Here is a 19,391-nt window from a genome sequence, read left to right as displayed (position 1 = left end):
CAAAAGCAATGATTATTATTATTATTTCTATTCAATTTTTATTAAGTGCCACATGCCCATGGGCTTCATAGCGCACATAAAACATAAAACGAGAGACAAGATAGATCATTTCAGGGTCAGAATCAGGAGGGAGGAGCCGACCAAGAGCTGCCTGTTACGCTTGGTTTAAGGTTGAAAAAGTTAGGCTTTGCCCGTTAAAGACAGCAAGAGAGTCTGCTGATCTTGTCGATCCAAGGAGGATATTGCAAGCCAGTGAGGCCTGGACATCGAAGGTTGTACCACCAAACCTGACAAGCTTGTATCTTGGTTGGAACAGTCCGTAGGTATTGCAACAGCGCAGTTGACATCCTGGTTTATTTACCTTAATCCGTTCTTTAAGGTATTTTGGACTTGTGTTGTTCCACCATTTATAGGACAGGTTCAACATTTTGTGGGTGATGCGAAGCCCTATCGGAAGCCAGTGAAGTTCCCTTCGGACATCGGAGACATAATTCCGCCTAGAAAGGCCAAAAATGGTGCGAACTGTGCTGTTTTGTGAGAACTGGAGCGAGTGTACATTGGCTAGTGAGGTCTCAGCCAGCAAACTGTTGCAATAGTCAATCCTTCAGTTGACTAGTGCAGTCGCTAGCAGTGCGCAGTTGCTGACTGGGATGACAGGTTAAATGTGACTCAGCGAATTTGTAAAGAAGCTGCGTGAGGAGCGGATATGTGAGACATGATGTTTCATAGTAAATTTAGCATCTAGACAGTCACTGAGTGTCTTCACGCTCTTGGAGACAGTAATGATATTGCGGGCGATGCTGAAGTTACTGTAGGCTGGATTGAGGTTCTTCAGACACTGGCCTGAGGCTACAATTAGAAGCTCGTCTTGTCTCTGTTTAGGGCTAGGGAATTATCTGCCATCCAGGTCTGTACTGCATCATTCACCAGATTAAGGGACTTGGAGTCCTGAGTGTAGTTGCCAGTGAGTTCAAGGGCGACCTGGGTGTCGTCAGCATAATTGGTATACTGCACACCCAGGTGATCAAGGAGACTGAGCAGGGGTCTGATGTAGATGTTAAAAAGTGTCAGCCGATGCAAGAGCTGTGTTGGACCCCACAAGTTTGAATTGCGGGTAATGAGCTAGCTTTGGCCAATGCCACTCTGACAGTACGTGGTCTGAGAAAGGAGGAGATCCATTGAGCAGTCAGGTCTGAGCAAAATGCATGGGCCCGTAATCTAGTGGCCAACAAAGAGTGGTCGACCAGGTCAAAGGCTGCTGACAGGGCCAATAACATCAGTAGGGCTGGGCGACCACGCTCCACTATGCTGGCCAAGGTGGATTTGAGATCCAGCATGGTGGTTTCCGTCCCATGCAGAGCTCGAAAACCTGACTGGTGATCCCCCAGAAAACCCTGTTCTTCAATGTGGCCCTAGATCTGTGAATAGGCTATCTTATCCAGAATTGGGAGAAGGAAAGGCACGTTCGTAAACGTCTGATACTTATTGGTCATTGCTGGATCTAAGGTGCTTTTCTTAAGTAATGGTGTGATCCAAGCCTGCTTCCAGGGCCGTCATTTCAACAAAATGCATGGGGTAGCGGAAGTGACATCACACAACCCTTGACCTCTGATGACATCACAGGAAGTGATGTCATTTGTCCCCACCCCAATGTGACATCATGGGAAGCGATGGAACACAACCTTTCGCCCCTTGACAAAACAGGAAACTTCTGTAACAGTGCCACGATGCCCCAGGGCCGATGCGCTCTTCATAAATTCAAATAAATAAATGAATCACATAGCATTGTTCCTAAGTACACTACGAAAAATATGGTTACGATATCACTGTAATGTGATATACATTTCATACAAGAATGGATCACCATATGTATCATTCATATCAGTGTGTATGGGCCCATATTACCAAATTACTGTGAATGCAAGCAGACGTCCAAGGCCAAATGATAATCACGAGTCTGGCGGTAACCCTTAAATGCGGCGGTAGCGCTATTACTGCCGAATTTAAGGGTCATTAAGCTCGGAGCTGGGGGCAAATCTGCCACGATTTTGCCGATTTTCTGCGCTATTACCGCCGGCGCTAATACTGCCGGCGGTAATAGCGCAAAAATTCCCCATTGGGCCCAATGCGGAATGGGGAATTCCCGAATGGGCCCAATGGGGAATGGGAACCAACCATTCCGCCAAACCCGTGATTCGGCACTAATTGCGCTGGGGGGATTTGGCGGTAGGGCTAATAGCCCCAGCAGTAATACTGCCAGGGTTACCGCCCAATTCGTGATGAGGCCCTACTCTTAAGTGCTTTATATAGAGCAAATATATACCCAGCCTGTGTTGATCCTCATTTATCGACCTCAGAAGGATGAAAGGCTGAGTTGGGGTGTTTAAGAACAGACTAAATCAGTGACTGAAGTGTGCCTGAAAATAAACCTTTAATGAGTCTTGTATAGAATTCCAGAAAGACACATTATTTGTTATTCCTAGTCTTTCTTATTTCGGGTCACGGCTCAAAGTTTTACACTTCTGGAATCCCCTGTTTTTTAAGAACCTGAACAAAAAAAACAGCCACTGCAGAAACCAAGAGCCACATGGCGCTGGCCACAGCCCATGAGCTTACATTTAAAATAAAAACACGTTTCTTTTATTTTTTTAGGGGTAGCAAGGGGGATCACAGGGGTTGCAGCTCCAACCCTTGGCGACCCCCAAATGACATCACAGTCTGCTTCAGAGAGGTTGGAACCATGCCTTCACTGAAGGACAGGTTAGCAAATGTAGTTATCCATGGTACAAAGGGCTCAAGAGAGCCTATGAGGATGTCGGCCGGGCAGCTGTCTCCAAGGCATGATGTAGGTCTCCTGCCAGTAATCATTTTGTGGATTTCTGATTCAGAACAGCAGGTGAAATTAAATTAGTTCTTCTTGATCTGCGGGGGGCGATATTCCTGTCCCAGAGAAGTGGGTACTCTAGATCCAACAGAACGCTCTTGCAAATTTCGGAGACAAGTTAATCGTGAATGGTTTGACACCACGCTGAATCCTTAGGAAATGACTGGTTCAAGGTTGGTACATCCTTAAACTCAGACAGAATCTTAAATAATTCAGAAGAACTTGAGTGAGCATTCAATATTCTGGAATTAAGGTAGGTTGATTCTCTTTCAAAGGACCTTTTTTACGTCTGAGAGAAATTATATCATCATTATACTACACATTCTTGTGGGTCTCAGGTTTTCAAAGGGGCCAAGGATTCGATGGTGGAGTTAGTGGAATGCAGAAGATGTATCACCAGGTTGGAGGAATCGACAAAAGTAACGAGGGGCTTTAATATGGACACCGATGTTGTAGAAAATGTGGCTGTGGTAAAACCTTTAGGATTTCTGGATTTCTATTCAGGTCTCGGCAGTGAGCCTAGTCTGGCAGGGGGCGCAGGTAGAGGTACCTGGAGATTAATTAAATTATGGTCGGACCAAACACAAGGGTAGACTATAACATCTGAAAGGGGGAGAAGGTGTGTGATAGCCCAGTCTAGTGTGTGTCTCCCCAGCCCACCATGTGTTGGACGATTGACCCATTGTGTATAGCCAATGTTGTCAAAAGCCTTAAGAAGTGATATGGCTTGTTTGTCAGAAGGGTCTACGGCCCAAAGATTCAAATCTCCAAGAATGATCACTGGAGTCTTGGTTTTAGTAATAAGGTTGAGGTCTAGAAACAGTTCCTTGAACTGGGGCATGTCCCTAAGGGGCCTGTATATAGCCAGGACGCTCAAGGAGACATTTGCGTTAATTTTAATCTTCACAAGTAGAGTTTCATATTCATCCAGGCTAGGGTGAGTGACATTGTGGCAGTCAAGATGTTTTTTGAACAGGAGAGCCATGCCTCCGCCCTATTAGATATCACAATTGGAACAAAACAGCAAGTAATCAGACGGGAGGGCTAGAGTTGGGTCAATGATAGCAGTGTGCCCAGCCTCTCCTGCTTGACTCCAACTGCCTGCCCAGGTGCGAAGACAAGCAATTGCCAGCCCCCGCCAACCAGCTCACCCCGCTATACTCAGGTCCCAAGCCCTAAATACAGCCCTCCCCTAAATGTGTCCTCTGCAAGAGGAGGTGGAGGTGCAGAGAGAGCTGAAGGTACAGAGAGAGGCAGAGGTGCAGTGGGATCTAAGGGTGCAGAAGGAAGTCAAGGTATGGGGAGAGCTGAAGCTGCTGGAGGGGGGAGCACAGAAGAGGTTGGAGGAGGAGAACATCAAGAAGGAGATATAATTGCAGAGGTGTTTGAGGCGGAGAACAGCAAGGAGGAGGAAGTAGAGCAGAATTGGCTAGAGGAGAATATCAAGGGCCCGGGTAAAGTGCGGAAGTGGTTGAGTGAGGGGAACCTCGAGGAGAAGGGAGAGGACAGAATTAACAATCAGAGGAGGTGGAACGTAGGAAAGGGGAAGGCGCAGGAGCAGAAACAACTAGATGGTGGAAGGCTACCTGGAGGCACAGCGCCAGTAACAGTCAAACAGTGAGCTAATGCCAATGTGCCATTGTCTGGGAGGAGTGGGAAGAGCAACAGAGATTAGTCAACAGTTGAACTGAGGGTCAGTGCTGAGACCAAACGACTGGCACCCAGGCACGAGCGAGTGCCACGCTGGCGAGGAGGCCCGTGAGATGGGCTGGGGTAATAGGATCAGATCCCTTTGACTACGCAGCACCTTGACTAAGCACCTAGAGACCCTCCTGACCTACCTCACCTTTGGGAGATGCTATGAACTTCAGCTTGGAACTTCAACAGGAGTGTTTGTTTCACGTCAGAGAGTCTTCCCAGCCATGGCCACAAGGAGAAAACTACCGGAGACCGGGATGTCGTGCACACAAGCCAAGTTGTGGCTAGGAAGCTGTGAGTGACACCAGGATAGGTTGTTTTGGGTAACATTTCTTGAAGAAAGCAGACTTTTGTTTGGTTGGCCTTTCTCACCCAACGTTTAGGTTGCAGAACATTTGTGCACAGTTCCCTAATATTTTTTTTTAACTAGATCTATGGGTTACGTTCTAAGTGAAGCCATTGGCTTTGTGACAATACATAAATACATCATATAAAGAATCAAGAGCAGAAATATATGATAATAACTATTCTAAGAGCACTGCATATTTCATAATTAAAGCTTCTAATTTACAATGCAGCTCGTTCATATCAGTATAACCTAACCTCACTGTTCTATTTGGCATGTTAAACACCATTCCAAATATTATCTAATCAATTCTCCTTGCTCTCGTGTATGTCTCTAAAGCATTGCCTAATTCTTAGGAAATGCAAATAAATATTTCTAAGAACTGGAAAGAAACATTACATAGCAATTGGCTGAGGCAGTCAGGGTGTCCTGGTGGCCATCTTTCCCTGCTTTCCTCTCCCTTTCTGAATGTAATGTGCAGCCTTCCTGTACAGAGACGACTTAGTCATCTGCCCTATGGCCTAATAGGTGCCTTGTGGGGGCTTTCCTTTGATTCCAGTCCGATTTTGGCTAGAATATCCCCGCCATTTCTATGGATTTGTAAGTATATTGCAATCTTTATTTTGGGCTAGTCACTGATTTTTAGAGGGACTTGTTAGTTGTTTCCTTTTGACTCCCAACCCGTTTTCTGTACTGTTGTGCCTGTGGAGTGGCCTGGCTTGGTGCTGTAGTCATTTGTTTGTTTCTGGCCTTTTTACTTTCCCCACCCAGACCTTCAGCAATTGGATGAGGTAGTCAGGTGTCCCTTTGTGCACCAGCCCGGTCCCAGGTGGCACCCCAACCCGCTTCCTATTCTGGTAGCCGCCTGCCCCTGATTGGCCAGAGTAACTCTTTTGAGAACGACCTACAGGGCAGCTCCTTCGGGCAAGTGCCCAAAGGCAAAGGGCAGCTCCAGAAGAAGCAGCTCCAGTCCGTATTTTGCCCGTGTTCGCCTGTGAAGCCAGTAGTCAGTCGTCAACCAGCAGCGACTGACAAGGTATGTGTGGTCTGGGTGGGGAGTACAGCAATCACTGTATTCCAAAAGCCGTGCCACTCTTCTTACATGCATAACATAGCATACACAAATTAGCCAGCTAGTAAATAGTATTATCATCACTGCTGTGTACCAACCTTTAGGTGGTTTTATTTAACTGGTGTGTCCCAGACGTAGGCATTCTCCCTCTATCCAGATATCTCAAATCTAGGTGTTTTGCATTTACTGTTGTGCCTCCAATTTAGGGGTTCACCCTCTGATCCTGTGAAGTTTAGCCATGCATCACACTTAGATAGAATTGAGAAGGTTTGCCATGCGTCCCACCCAGATAGAATTGTGAGGTTTAGCCATGCATCACACTTAGATAGAATTGTGAAGTTTAGCCATGCGTCCCATTCAGATAGAATTGTCAAGTTTAGCCATGCATCACATTTGGATAGAGTTGTGAAGTTTAGTCAGGCGTCACACCAAGATAGAATTGTGATGTTTAGCCATGCGTCACACTTAGATAGAATTGTGAATTTTAGCCATGTGTCCCGTCCAGATAGAATTTTGAAGTTTAGCCATGCATCACACTTAGATAGAATTGTGAAGTTTATCCATGTTTCACACTTAGAAAGAATTGTGAATTTTATCCTTGCATCACACTTAAATAGAATTGTGAAGTTTAGCCATGTGCCCAATCCAGATAGAATCGTGACGTTTAGCCATACATCACACTTACATAGAATTCTGAAGATAAGCCATGCATCACGCTTAGAATTGTGAAGATTGGTCATGTGTCACACTTAGATTGAATTGTGAAGATTATGCATGCATCACACTTAGAAAGAATTGTGAAGTTTAGCCAGGCATCAGACTTTGATAGAACTATGAGGATTAACCATGCATCACCCTCAGAGAGAATTGTGAAGTTTAGCCATGTGCCAGACTTGTAATTCTGAAGATAAGCCATGCGTCACACTTAGAGATAGAATTGTGGAGATTATTCATTTGTCACAACAGATAGAATTGTGTAGATTAGCCACATAGAAGAATTTAGCGAGTAGCCAAAGAACTCATTGCCTCGCTTCTACTTCCTCAAACACACCACCCAAACACTATACACACCCACTGGTCTAGCCAACCTATACCCTGAAACACACCCAACACAAGCAAATCACACTCAGACACTGGACCTTACCCATACGAACACAACAAGCCAGTGCGCACAACCTTACACACCTGCCAATCTACACATAAAACACACATACACACCCCTACATAACATACAGTCACATAGAAACATCCCAGGCATTGGACCTTACCCGTACGGATACAACAAGCCAGTACACACAACCCTAAATACCTGCAATCTACACAAAAAAACACACAGACACACCCCAGCACAACAAAAAGCCAGACAGAAAACATCCCAGGCATTAGACCTTACCCATACGGATGTAAGACAGTGCACGCAAGCTACCATCTGCAAGCCAACACACACAGTTTCTCCTGGTTCTGGACCTATCCTATCATTCTTCCCTCACTAACCAACCTGTCCTCTTTCTTGCAGAGCCACGTGAGCGCCTGGAGACTGCCATTGGGTGGTATCGGTGCGCGGTATAAATGAACATAACATACACATTTACCATACAAAGGACCAAGCATTGGGAAGTGCTTCACGGGTTTGTTTGACAAACACAAAATATTTACATTCATGAATCATTGTGCCTTCATATCACCCAGTTACCACCATCAGCAGGATTGTATAGATCCTGACCCTCATCAGAATCCCTTTTGTTTTTAATCAGGCATCCTCATTTGAAGTGATTGTCTACGCCCTTTGTTGTTTAAACATAGCTCGGTGCTAATTACATAGATCTGTTGTTTCTCAATTGGCCTCTGCTTGGGTCAGATATGCCATAAGAAAGATCAGTTTGTCTAAAGGCAGGGTGGTTTCAGCATTGGCATACCAGCTGTACAATACAATCAAAATCGGCTGCAAACCCTAAGGCTAAGAAAAAGCAATATCTTGCCTCTGTGTAAGTGTACAACCTGAATAGCCCCGATATTCAGGCATGTAAGCACTAAGGACTTCACAATATACATTTCAGACATTGATTAATGTCTAAAATGACAGGCCAGCAAACTGCCATATGTCAATATCTTCTTGTCAGTCTTCTTCATCACAATCCTTACTCTATGAGGTGAGTCCACACAAGCAGGAGACAGGTACTTCACATGTCCCATAAAAAGGCCCTATTTTTTAAACAAAACTCCTCCCTTCTGCTGGGAAATAAAAACATTTCTGACTCAAAGATGTCATGTTTTGTCTGTCTCTGCAGGTCCACATATATTCCATCTTCAGCACATCAAAGGTAGGTAATGCTATGCTAACTGGACATGTGAGCAGCTTTCAGTTCTTTGTGTGCCCTTCCATTAAAGTATTCCATTGCATTGCCATTTGGGCTAAAGAATTGTGAGCAATATTCGCTCACGCATACTAAGATCCACATCTGCATGCCATACATTGTTTTCTTTCAAAGGTATGCTACAAGGGTCTTCTGGGCAGGCAGTAAGGGTGAGATCAGGCACATCATTCAGGGCATAGATACCCCTTGTGCTGTGCACATGCTGGAATATGGGCACAGCTGGGCAAACCCACTCCTCCCCTCACACCCCCTTCCGTAAACCTTGTAGTGCTACCTGCTTAGAATATGAATATGAAGCAGGGCCCCAGTCTTGTAATGGTGATCTAGTTGGGGTCTAGGCACAATAGGGGTATTTTGAATCCTCTCGGCTCTACTTAGATACATGCATTGCTGGGCAGCCCTGTTCTTTTGAATGTCTTCTTTTAAAAAATGTATCATCTGATATATATATATAAATAAAGCAACAAGTCGATAACTTAATTAGGCTAAAAAAGTCATGTATTTGCTTATTTGTAAGGTTTTGTGGTCTTCACCACTTCCTCAAGCAGGATGGCAACAGCCTTTGAAAAACATTACAGCTTAAAAAGCCCTGCATGGGTTTCCTTTTTTCATTATCTATGGCTCCCTGTGACCCGATTTGTAGTTTTCCTCCGAGATGCAAGCATTCGATGTTGAACCCGCACACACGCCAAACCACCTGCAGTCTTTAAGGTCTGACTAGTACACTGTGTTAAGAGAAGGGAAATAAAGAAGACAAATGGAAAATAAACACACCGCCATCCGAAACAACTTCATCAGTGCCCGCTACAACCACAGGAGGGTAACACAACAACAGATCAAAAGTATCCTAAACTTGTGGGAAGTCTTTTATGGGTGCAGGGAACACAATCGCCTACCTGGTGACTTTTCACCAAGGGACATTTTCACAAAGAACTGAGAAGTCAGGGTATGAAATGATTCTGCTAGATTCGAATTGGAGTTCCCCTTTTTCTCTTGCCATTCTCAGAAGCAGAACACACGGTACTGTACTTCTTTGGAGGCGTGAGGTAAAACGTGGGGCGACAGTGACTGCTTCCCAGGACCGGAGGTGGAAGCCGCACCCGCCTTGGACAGAGTCCATAGACCATTCTGCCCTGCTCTTTGTTCCTTCTGCAGGTCATGGCAGACACATCATCAGCAGAAAGAAGCGTCATTATGCACTGCTTGCTCAGTGCTTCAGAAAAATAAGTTTGATAGTGGGCCGGAGGGTGAATTCAGCAATGGCAACCTTGCCCGTGGAATGCAAGTGCAATTATGCAACAATGTATCCTGAAAAGCTGGAGGAACCAGTACGGCAATCCAGTGTTCATTCAGTAAGTGACGCCTGACACGCTGACTACCTACATACATGTGAGTCGACAGGTGAGATCTTATGAATCCATTACATTCTGATAGAGACCTTGCTCATTCGGAAGTTCAATGCAGCGCTTAGAATCACCCTCTGCAATACACAGGGCACCCTTAATGCAGCTGGTGCAGCTCCATGACACTCAGTGGGAGCACTGGGCTCCCAGTGCAAACCAAGCTCGAGCATTTCACAGCTGTAACACCACAGGCCCCACAACACACCGCCCGGGCTCCCAATGTGTGAACCCCAAAAGAAATAATCACAGGCACAGGCTCACTGAGGGGGGCCCGGCAGGGGCCTCAGCAAGCAATAGGCAGAGCAGCAATGGTATGCAGCCAGTGGCAGCTGCAAGTTACAGACAGGAGATTGTTTTTCCCGGTCCCGCGTGGAAGCGCTCCAGTGTAGATAAAGAGGCATGGAGCACCTCGGAATAGAGCAGGGTCCTGTTTGCCACGGTGAGTTCCTTTGGTGACCACGCACAGAGGCAGGCAGGCTTGTGATCCATGCGGTAAAGCTACAGGCACCCGGCAAGCCGCTCATCACATCGGCAGAGCAGGTTCAAGTCCCATGAAGAATGGCTATGTCCAAGTCCCATGAAGAATGGATATGCCGCCTCACTTGCCTCCAGTCGAGAGGGCGTACACGCAGTAGCAGGGTCGCTTCTCGGGATGATCCAGGCTTGGGGAAGGTCCAGTGATGCTTCAGAGGTCCACAGAGAGGATGGATGTGCAGAACTTCAGACTGGCTAGGCCTACCAGTTTAAGGAAGAAGGCACACAGTGAAAGTCTCTTCTTGTCGCTTGGAGTCAATCCAAAGGCTCCCTAGTGGATGGCTTTGGCTAGCTTCCGTCCTCGGGAGTTCCATCATAGTGTTTTCAGTCTTCAGACTCTTTGCTCCCATGGGCGACTCACAGAATAGCACCAAACCCTCTCCTTGAACCCAAATTCCAGGCGGGAAGCAACCCTATCCCTCCAATGGTAAGGATCAGCACTACTCAAACAGACAGTGGCTGTCCAATCATGGACAGTCACCTGCCCAACATCTGCCCAGCAACAGACATCCCTTTACTGGGATGTGGAGGGGCAGATACTCCAAAAACCCAGTTCCAGCCAGTTCTGGCCCACACAGCAGTGACTAGAGTCACTGGCAGGACCAGGTGAATGTGCACAACCATCAAAGGCAATTTCCAGCTTCAAAGTGCAGGAGGATTGCCGCAAAGCAAGATGACACAGAAAAGATTACTTGAATAGTGAAGAGCATCCTTTCATAATACAAATAGCATTATTGTGATAAAAGCACTGGTGTCCCATGAAGGATAATGCAAATAGGTTCACTGCAACCATCCTGTCTGAGAACATCAAAAAGGATAACACAAGTTGGCTAAAAAGAAAAGAAAAAGGAACATAAAGTTCCCATGCAGAACACCACCTACCTTTTCAGCTACTGTTCCATTTTGCGCCTGTTCTTTTTTTTATTTGATATGTATTGTACAGTCAACAGGTGACTTTGAATACAGATATTGAGAACAATCCTCACTATATACAGTAAAAGAGGAGGTGAAGATGAATAACACACATCAAAAAGAAAAGAAAGACATTAAAACATTAAATCAGATAACAGAGTTAAAAGTCACTAACAATACTAGGTACGCCCGCATAATACCTCAGTAGACATTCAATTAGGCACTCTAGGTAAAACTGATGGTGGCACGTTAAGATTCCAGAATGGACAAAACCTCCTTAATTTTCTTCCAAAGTTTCATCAAATGATTTACACATCCTGAATCGTTTCTCAACATGAATCTATCCCAAATAAAATCAGAGCCCCCTATATTGTGTATATCAAGCCCGCAGGCCAACAGCGTCCAATTCGGCATAGCTGCTATGGTTTACCAATCAACTAATAGAAGTGTATTACTTTCAACACAGGACCTCTCACACAGCCTCCACTTTCTATTATCCCTCGCCTAATGTCTCTGGGCTCCTGTCACTTCTCGTGTCGTGGTCACTTTGAATTCCAGTTTGAAATATTCCCATATCAAATGATTGCCACAAAAAGCTGCCATATAACTTGGTGTAACCTCCCCGTTGTAACATACATTGTATAAATAGTCGATTCAGCCCTACAGATAAGGGGTGTACCGGCCACTTTTACTCTGTAAGAATAGGCAAATACTCCCAAAAAATAAAAATAGGGAGTAAAAATACCCCAAACAAAGAATTGGAAAAAGTCATGTAGAGTCTTGTGCCCCTGCTTTCACCCAGACAGCTCCATGGATCTGTTTGGACAAGTAGTGCACGTAGTACCACAGGAAGAAACTACTATTATTACTGTCTGACTGACTGCAAGCAGTAAACATGCATATTTTAATGTGCGTAAATAAATGGGTGGAAAGAAATAATTATTATTAGTACCTGGCGAGAGTCAAGCAGAATGCAACACGCATTCGGATTGGCTCTCGCCGGGTCCTAACCCGGCCGAGAATCCTTCGATTCTCGGCCGGGACTCCAGCTGCCTTGTCCTCGACGGGGGGCGTGGCAGCCCCTCAGCCAATGAGGAGGCTCGAAGCGGGGCCATCCCCGCTCCAAGCCTCCCCACGGCTGAGAGGCTGCCTCTGCCCCCTGCTGGGGACTCGGGTGAGCTTTTTTTTTTGTTTTTTCCCTTCTCTCCCTCCTCCCTACCCCACCCCACTTACCTTCTTGCTCCTGCGTACCTGATGGGGGACTATGGCAGCCTCAGCAGTGTGGAGACTCCGTGCCTCCACACAGCTGGAGGCTTCCCTCGTCCCCTGGCAGGGACGAAGGTATGTTTTTTTTTCTTTTTTTTTTCTCCCCCCTTCCCCTCCCTCCCGCCCTCCCAACCCCACTTACCTTCTGCTTCTTTTTTTTTCAGGAGCGGGCGCGCTGGGTACACTTGTGTTCCCAGCTTGTCTGCTCCTGAAGGCCGCCATGGAAAGAGAAAACGGACTCCCGTTTTTCCTTTCCCGGCGGCCATTTTCTTGGTCGTTTTTTTTTTCTCTGTTCCGAAACGCAGCAGCTTTTCGGGACAGAAAAAAATGCTTTTAGTGCCCCGGTCACGCATATAATGCGGGCCGGGGTACTAATAGCAATATGACCCTCGCAGCGGGGGCATTACCGACTCAGGTAATGCCCCGGGACCTTTGTTGCTATAACTATGGGCCCCGGGGTATTACCTGAGTCGGTAATGCCCCCACCGCTCGGGTCATATTGCTTAATAAAAACATTTCAATTTCCAGTTAAAACATATTTTTACTTGCTTATAAAATACTCCCATTGGGAATTGGACTTACATTTTTACTCCCTAAAAAATCATTTTACGCCGTAAAATACTCTGTTCCAAATCTTATGTGGGGCACTCAGTAGATTATATTTTTTAGAGGGCAAATTGACTGGTGAACTTTCCTTGTTATACACTGTCAGACATTCTTTGTGGAGTTGCCTTGCATTTCCAAAAAAACCAATGATATCATTATTGTTAATCAGGAACCCTTCGCATTTACAGTAAACTCCCAGCATCCACCTGGTAATCCGGGAAACATAAGCTTGCACAATTGTTGGCAGGAGCTTGGACATTCTTCCAACTACAGTTAGGACAGCAGATGTCTATGATCACCTCTATGCCCAATGGGAGTGCTTTTTGGTAAACGTACTAAAGACCTAAAAACCTGTTAGCTCGTGGGACCAGACCTCAGCCCCATAAGTGTTAATGGGAATGACTTTAGCATTGTATATTTTAGGAATAGATTTTATAGAGACACCACCAAAGCCTCTTGCAAAGGCATTAATGGCGCCAGTGTGTTGCACCACCTTGAGCTGGACACTTTTATTTATTTAGCATTTTTAAAGCGCTCACACAAGGCGCTACAGGTTTTGTTTGGTTTTTAGTTGTGTAATTGTTTTTGTCTTAGTTGCGTATTTATAATTCTAAGCCGGACACGGGGATCGAACCTGTGTTGCTTTTTGTCGTCTTGCTTCCAAGGCACACCTTGCTGCTGAGCTATCCTCCCAGGACACATTATCCACATATCTATCAATTTTCACGCCAAGATATTTGTATTCCCTTACCACATCCACTTTTGTGTTGTTTATGTACCAAAGGTACTCTTCTTCGCCCTTATGTCCCCTGGGTATATAAACGATAACCTTTGTTTTATTAGTATTGATTTTTAGTCCGTTTGTGATTGCGTACTTGCTTTCTAATGTAAGCTATTTTTGCAACCCCCTAGTGGTGTTATCCATGATTACAATATCGTCGGTAGAGCCGTAACAGATTGTAGTCACCCAGCTTAGGGGGAACGATGGCGTGATCAGAAAGAGCCAGGCCCAAATCAGACAAGTACACATTTAAATAAATTGGGGGCCAATATACAACCCCTCCTTTAGGAAACAGTAAGTCGGTATCCAGTCAGTAAACATCCCTGCGTCATCCGTTCTAACCTTGACTTTAGTACATGTATGTAAAGCTAATATCATATTCAATAAATCCGGGGGTATTCCCCAAACAGCTAATTTTGCCCAGAGCAGCTCCCTTATTTATTTTATTTTGATTGTTTATAGAGCGGCAAAGCCCTTAGGCATCAGGGTGCTAAATTGGCACAAAAGACTTCTGAAGACAGGACAACAAGAGAAAAGGAAGGCAGGGTCATACCAAGAATTTAAGAGAATAAGTGCATCTTCAGCAGTTTTCTAAAACGCAGCAAGTTAGGTTCTTGTATCAGAACAGAGGGAAGGGCCTTCCAGATTTGTGCAGCTAGTGCAGTAAAAGATGTCCCCAAACCTCTGCTTTTCTTTACTCTGGGGATAGTAACCTGACCACTGGTACTCGAGCGAAAATGTATTTGTATTTATTTGTATTTGTTTATTTGTAACGCGCACCATCCGGCCCGGAGGCATCAGGGCGCAATTTAGACATGGTTACATAAGCATACAAATAAATATATTCAAAGCATTGAACAGTACAAAGTATACAAGGCATACAGCAATATACATATTTACAGAAGGTAGATTAGCGCAGGAGTTTCACAGGGCTGGCCCGGACATCAAGGCTGGTTGGAGAGCCAGGATTTGGTTTTAGCTTTGAAGGCACTAAAGCGTTCTTCGGATCGGATGGTGAGAGGGAGGGCATTCCAAAGCTTAGAGGCTAGGACGGGGAAGCTAGATCCCCCCGCCTTTTGTAATTTGAACCTAGGGATGGTTAGGCAGTGGGTCTGAGCCGTTCTTTGTGGACGGGTGGGCGCATGTCAGGATATCCGGCTACAGAGGTATGGTGGGGCTTGGTTAGCTAGGCATTTGTGGGTGAGGCCTAAGGCTTTCAGTGAAATTCTCTGTTTGACTGGTAGCCAGTGTAAGTTAGATCTAGATTCCGAGATGTGGTGGTTTCGTGGGAAGTTTAGGGCTGCTCTGATAGCATTATTCTGGGTAATTTGCAGTTTGTTCATATTCTCTTGGCTCGTTCCAAGGTAGAGGGCGCTCGCATAGTCTATTTTGGCCATGATAAGAGTTTTGGCCAGAGTGACTGCGTTGGGGGTGGTCAGGAATGGCCTGCAAGCTGCAATGAGTTTGCAGGTGTATGCTGAAGAGGATCTGACTGCATTTGTTTGTCTGGATAAGGATAGGGTGGCGTCAAGATAGACACCTAGGGTTTTGGTGTCTTTCGAGACTTGGATGGTGTTGCCATCGATGACAAATGATTGGTAGGATGGCTCAAGTTTACTAAGGCGTTGCGTAGTGCCCAAGATGAGGAGCTCAGTCTTGTCATCATTGAGGCATAACTGGTGTTGTGCCATCCAAGCTTGGATAACCAAGTAGACCTCGTTCAAGGCCTTGGTGTCAGCCAAGTAGTCACCAGTGATGGGAATGAGTATCTGGGTGTCGTCGGCGTAGTTCGTATAGGAGACACCCAGATAGTCAAGTACATAAAAAAGTGGTTTTGTAAAGACGTTATAGAGCGTTGGAGACACACAAGAGCCCTGGGGGACGCCGCAATGAATTGGGGAAGGATCTGCAGCTGCAGATTGAGAGAAAACCTGCATAGATCAATTACTCAAGAATGATTTGATCCAGGCCGTGGCTGATGGTGAGAAATGGGCGGCCGAATGAAGATGCTTACATAGGATTTGGTGACTGACCAAGTCGAAGGCCGCAGAGAGGTCAAGTAGGAGTAATAAGGCAAGTTTGCCATTGTCCTTTAATACTTCGATTTGGGTTTTTAAGTCAAGTAGAGCTGTCTCTGTTCCGTGTTTGGGTCGGAAACCAGATTGTCTAAGGCCTAGAAGATTATTGGCTTCCAAGTGCTCTTGGATTTGCAGGTATGCTGCACGGTCTAGGATTTTTAGCAGGAACGGGACAGTGGTGATGGGTCGGTAGTTGGTGGGTATGCTAGGGTCGAGGGAAGGTTTTTTGAGCAAGGGGATCACCCAGGCATCCTTAAGGTTGTCGGGGACAGTTCCTGTTTTGAAGGATGCGCTGATGAAGGATGTGATAAATGGGGCCAGGTCGTGGGCGGACTCCTTAATAATTGGGGAGGGGCAGGGGTCGCCCTGGCAGTTGGATGGTTTGATCGTCAGGATAATGTTTTCCACCTCCGCAATGGTGAGCGGTGAGAAGGCAAATCGTTTGCAGTTGGGGACGTCAGGAGGGAGGGCACATGCTGGGATGGGAGGGCGATTGTCCAGTTTCAGGCTAGCATGTTTGGCTGTGATTTTAGATTGAAGCATGGTGATTTTATTCAGTAACGCTGCCTGAATGTTGGCACACCATTTGCTGTCTTTAATGCAGGTGTCAGGGGGAGTAACGGGGGTTTCAAGCTCTTTTAAAATCTTAAATAGTTCCTTGGAGTTGGAATCAGCATGCAGAATACGATTATTGAGGGATTCTTTTTTTGCCTCTATAATGGCTTCTTTGTAAGTGAGCGAGGCAGGAGGAAGCTGTCTTTATGCGCGTCAGAAGGGTGGCTTTTCCATCGGTTTCCGGCGCAGCGTTTGGATTTACGGAGTATTCTTAGCTGTGGGGTGAACCAAGAGTTCAGGTGAGCACATGGTTTGGCCTTCCTCAGTTTGATGGGGGCCAGAGAATCTATAGCTGTCAGCATGCTGCAGTTATAGATGTCAGCTAAGGCAGTCGGGTTGTTACAGGAATCGGTGGCTGTTTTAAGTGAGGGGAGTAGTAGAGGGAGGAGTTTCTCTTTGGTTATGTCCTTTTTGTTTCTGGTCGGGAGAGCCGGCGCTATCGCGGTTGGGATGCGGCGGGTGGCTTCAATATTGAAGGTGATAATGTGGTGGTCTGACCAGAGGCAGGGGGTAATGGCCAGGACATTGATCTTACAATTAGAGCTGGCAAGCCAGTCAAGGGTCCTACCTTTAGAATGTGTAGGCTCTTGGATGTGCGAGGTGAAGCCCGAGTTGGAGAGGGAGTTTTCCAGATCAAGTGCAATAGGATCTTTAGGGTCACCTAGTCCCAAGTTGAGGTCGCCCAGGATGATGATTTGTGAATTGGTTTTAGCGTTGTCAAGGAGGAGGGTGGATATGTCACCGACAAAGGAGGGTGCAGGGCCTGGGGGGCGGTAAATTAGGTGGAGGGTGGCTGTTTGGTTGGGTGTTAACGCGAGTTTGACTGACAATAGCTCAGCTGATTCAAGTTTGGCATTGGTCATTACTCTTAGGTCCAAAGTGATTTTATGGATGATGGCAAGGCCCCCACCTCTAGAGTGGGAGGCTGAGGTACGGTCACATCTCAATATGCTAAAGCCAGGTGGTATAGCAAGGGATAGTGAGGGACCGGAGGCAGCATGTAGCCAGGTCTCAGCTATGGCAAGGAAATCAAGATCTGACGATGTTATAAGGTCTGCTATGTCTAAAGCGTGAGCTGGGAGGGATCTAGCGTTGATAAGGGCGCCTTTGATGACAGGCAGTTTCACTTCTGTAGAGGGGGGTTTGCTGTTGTTGAGGGCCGAGGGTGGGCCCGGGAGTGTGTGTTGTGTGTGTTTAGAGAGGTTGCAGCGGGTGGGGCGTATGCGGAATCTGGTGCCTAATCTTTTATTTCTAAGAGATGAAGGGCACGGTTGGTTCGGCGTAGGTTTGCTAGCAAAGTGTTCCAACCAAAGGGCTGGGTCATTGAGGTAGGGATTGTGGTCGGTAGTGAGGTGTAGGAGGCCTGAGGTGGGTGTCATAGCGGAGGTCGCCATACGCATGGTCTGTGGGCCAAGACTGAGGCGAGACATAGTGACAGGTGGCTGAGGGTGAGTCGGCCGTGTCAAGTACGTGCGTGGCTGAATGAGGATTGTTGTTTCAGATGGCGGCGAGTGGAACAGTAAAAGGAGGAGCACCCTAAGGAGCATGGTAGATGAACACCAAGGGGGTAAACTTCTTAGCTATGGGCAAGTGCAAATGCCACTAGGGCAATGCGAAATCAACAATAGGCAGGATTGAATTTAGCTATGGCAATGCAAATCAACAATAGGCAAGGTCGATATTAGCTAAAGCAATGCAAAATCAACAATAGGCAGGATAGAATTTAGCTATGGCAATGCAAATCAACAATAGGCAGGGTTGATATTAGCTAGGGCAATGCAAATTCAACATACTAAATTTGACAGTCCCAGCAGCAGCTAAAAGTGTGCACAACAGTGTATAGCAGTGGTAGATTGGTCTTGGACTGTGAGTACACCTAGATTCGATTTTCAAGAATATGGCAAAATTTGCACAGAGGTGCCTATAGCTGTTTGATCTAAGTGCAGAATAATGTGGCAACAGTGGGCGATATGTGGGGGCCTAGTTGTGGGTAGTGGGAAGCAGTAGGCAAGCATGGGGGTGATTGCTAATAGACAATGATTTTAACTGTTGAGTGCTCGCAATAGGCAGTTGTAGTAGGCAGGCAATGGGCAGTGGCCAGGTACAGTGGCCAGGCATCATACAGTGGGCACCAAATGTAGAGGTGATAAGTTCAGCATTTAATCAGGAGCATACGATTAAATACAATATGATAAGCATGCGGTTGTGACGTGCAATCAGGTCGGCATTGGGCAGGTTACACTCTGAAGATGCATGAGTACATGATTATAACTGGCGTGGACAATGATGTAAGATGCATCGTTGGCATGCAGAGGAGTACATTGGATAAAAGTTAGCGATGCTCGTATACTGATGTTGCAGGGACAGCATTGAGGTGTTCGCTTCTGCGAAGCGAGTAGGAGCATACTGCGCGGGTTTTAAGAGAGCGGCGGAGTTCAATAGACGGTAGCTTCAGTAGTAATTAGAGGGTTGTGATCCAGGGTGGATGCAACATGTCCAGAGGCAAAGTGTCAGGGCGTCGGGATATGGTGCCTCAGTGATCCGGACGCGTGATTTGGACGGTCTGCAGTTTTAGGCAGTAGGATCGGTACGTTATGCCGTGGGTTAATACATTTGGGTGGGACAGGGACGGCAATGATGTTGAGCAGTGCGGGCGCGATTTAACAGTTCAGGGGGCAAAATGAGGTGGACATGACTTACCAGTGTGGCGGCGGTAGTGCTGGAAGCCCAGAGCCCATACGGCCCCAGACAAGCTCACGACAGGTGATGTGCCTTTGTCTGGGTGCCTTCGTATGTCTTGATGGACTGTATAAAATCGTAT

At 46.3% G+C, this 19,391-nt stretch overlaps 1 protein-coding gene across 3 annotated transcripts in view; it reads right to left on the bottom strand.

The window, feature by feature from the left end:
* Window positions 1-19,391, bottom strand: part of EML3 (EMAP like 3) — a 743,130-nt gene that overhangs the window by 568,182 nt on the left and 155,557 nt on the right. The gene's annotated exons all lie outside the window — the stretch shown is intronic.

Source organism: Ambystoma mexicanum, chromosome 2p (genome assembly GCF_040938575.1).
Source record: "Ambystoma mexicanum isolate Mex_15411 chromosome 2p, UKY_AmexF1_1, whole genome shotgun sequence".
Lineage (NCBI taxonomy): Eukaryota > Metazoa > Chordata > Amphibia > Caudata > Ambystomatidae > Ambystoma > Ambystoma mexicanum.
Note: the sequence above shows the minus strand (reverse complement) of the source record. Positions and strands in the feature narration are given on the sequence as shown.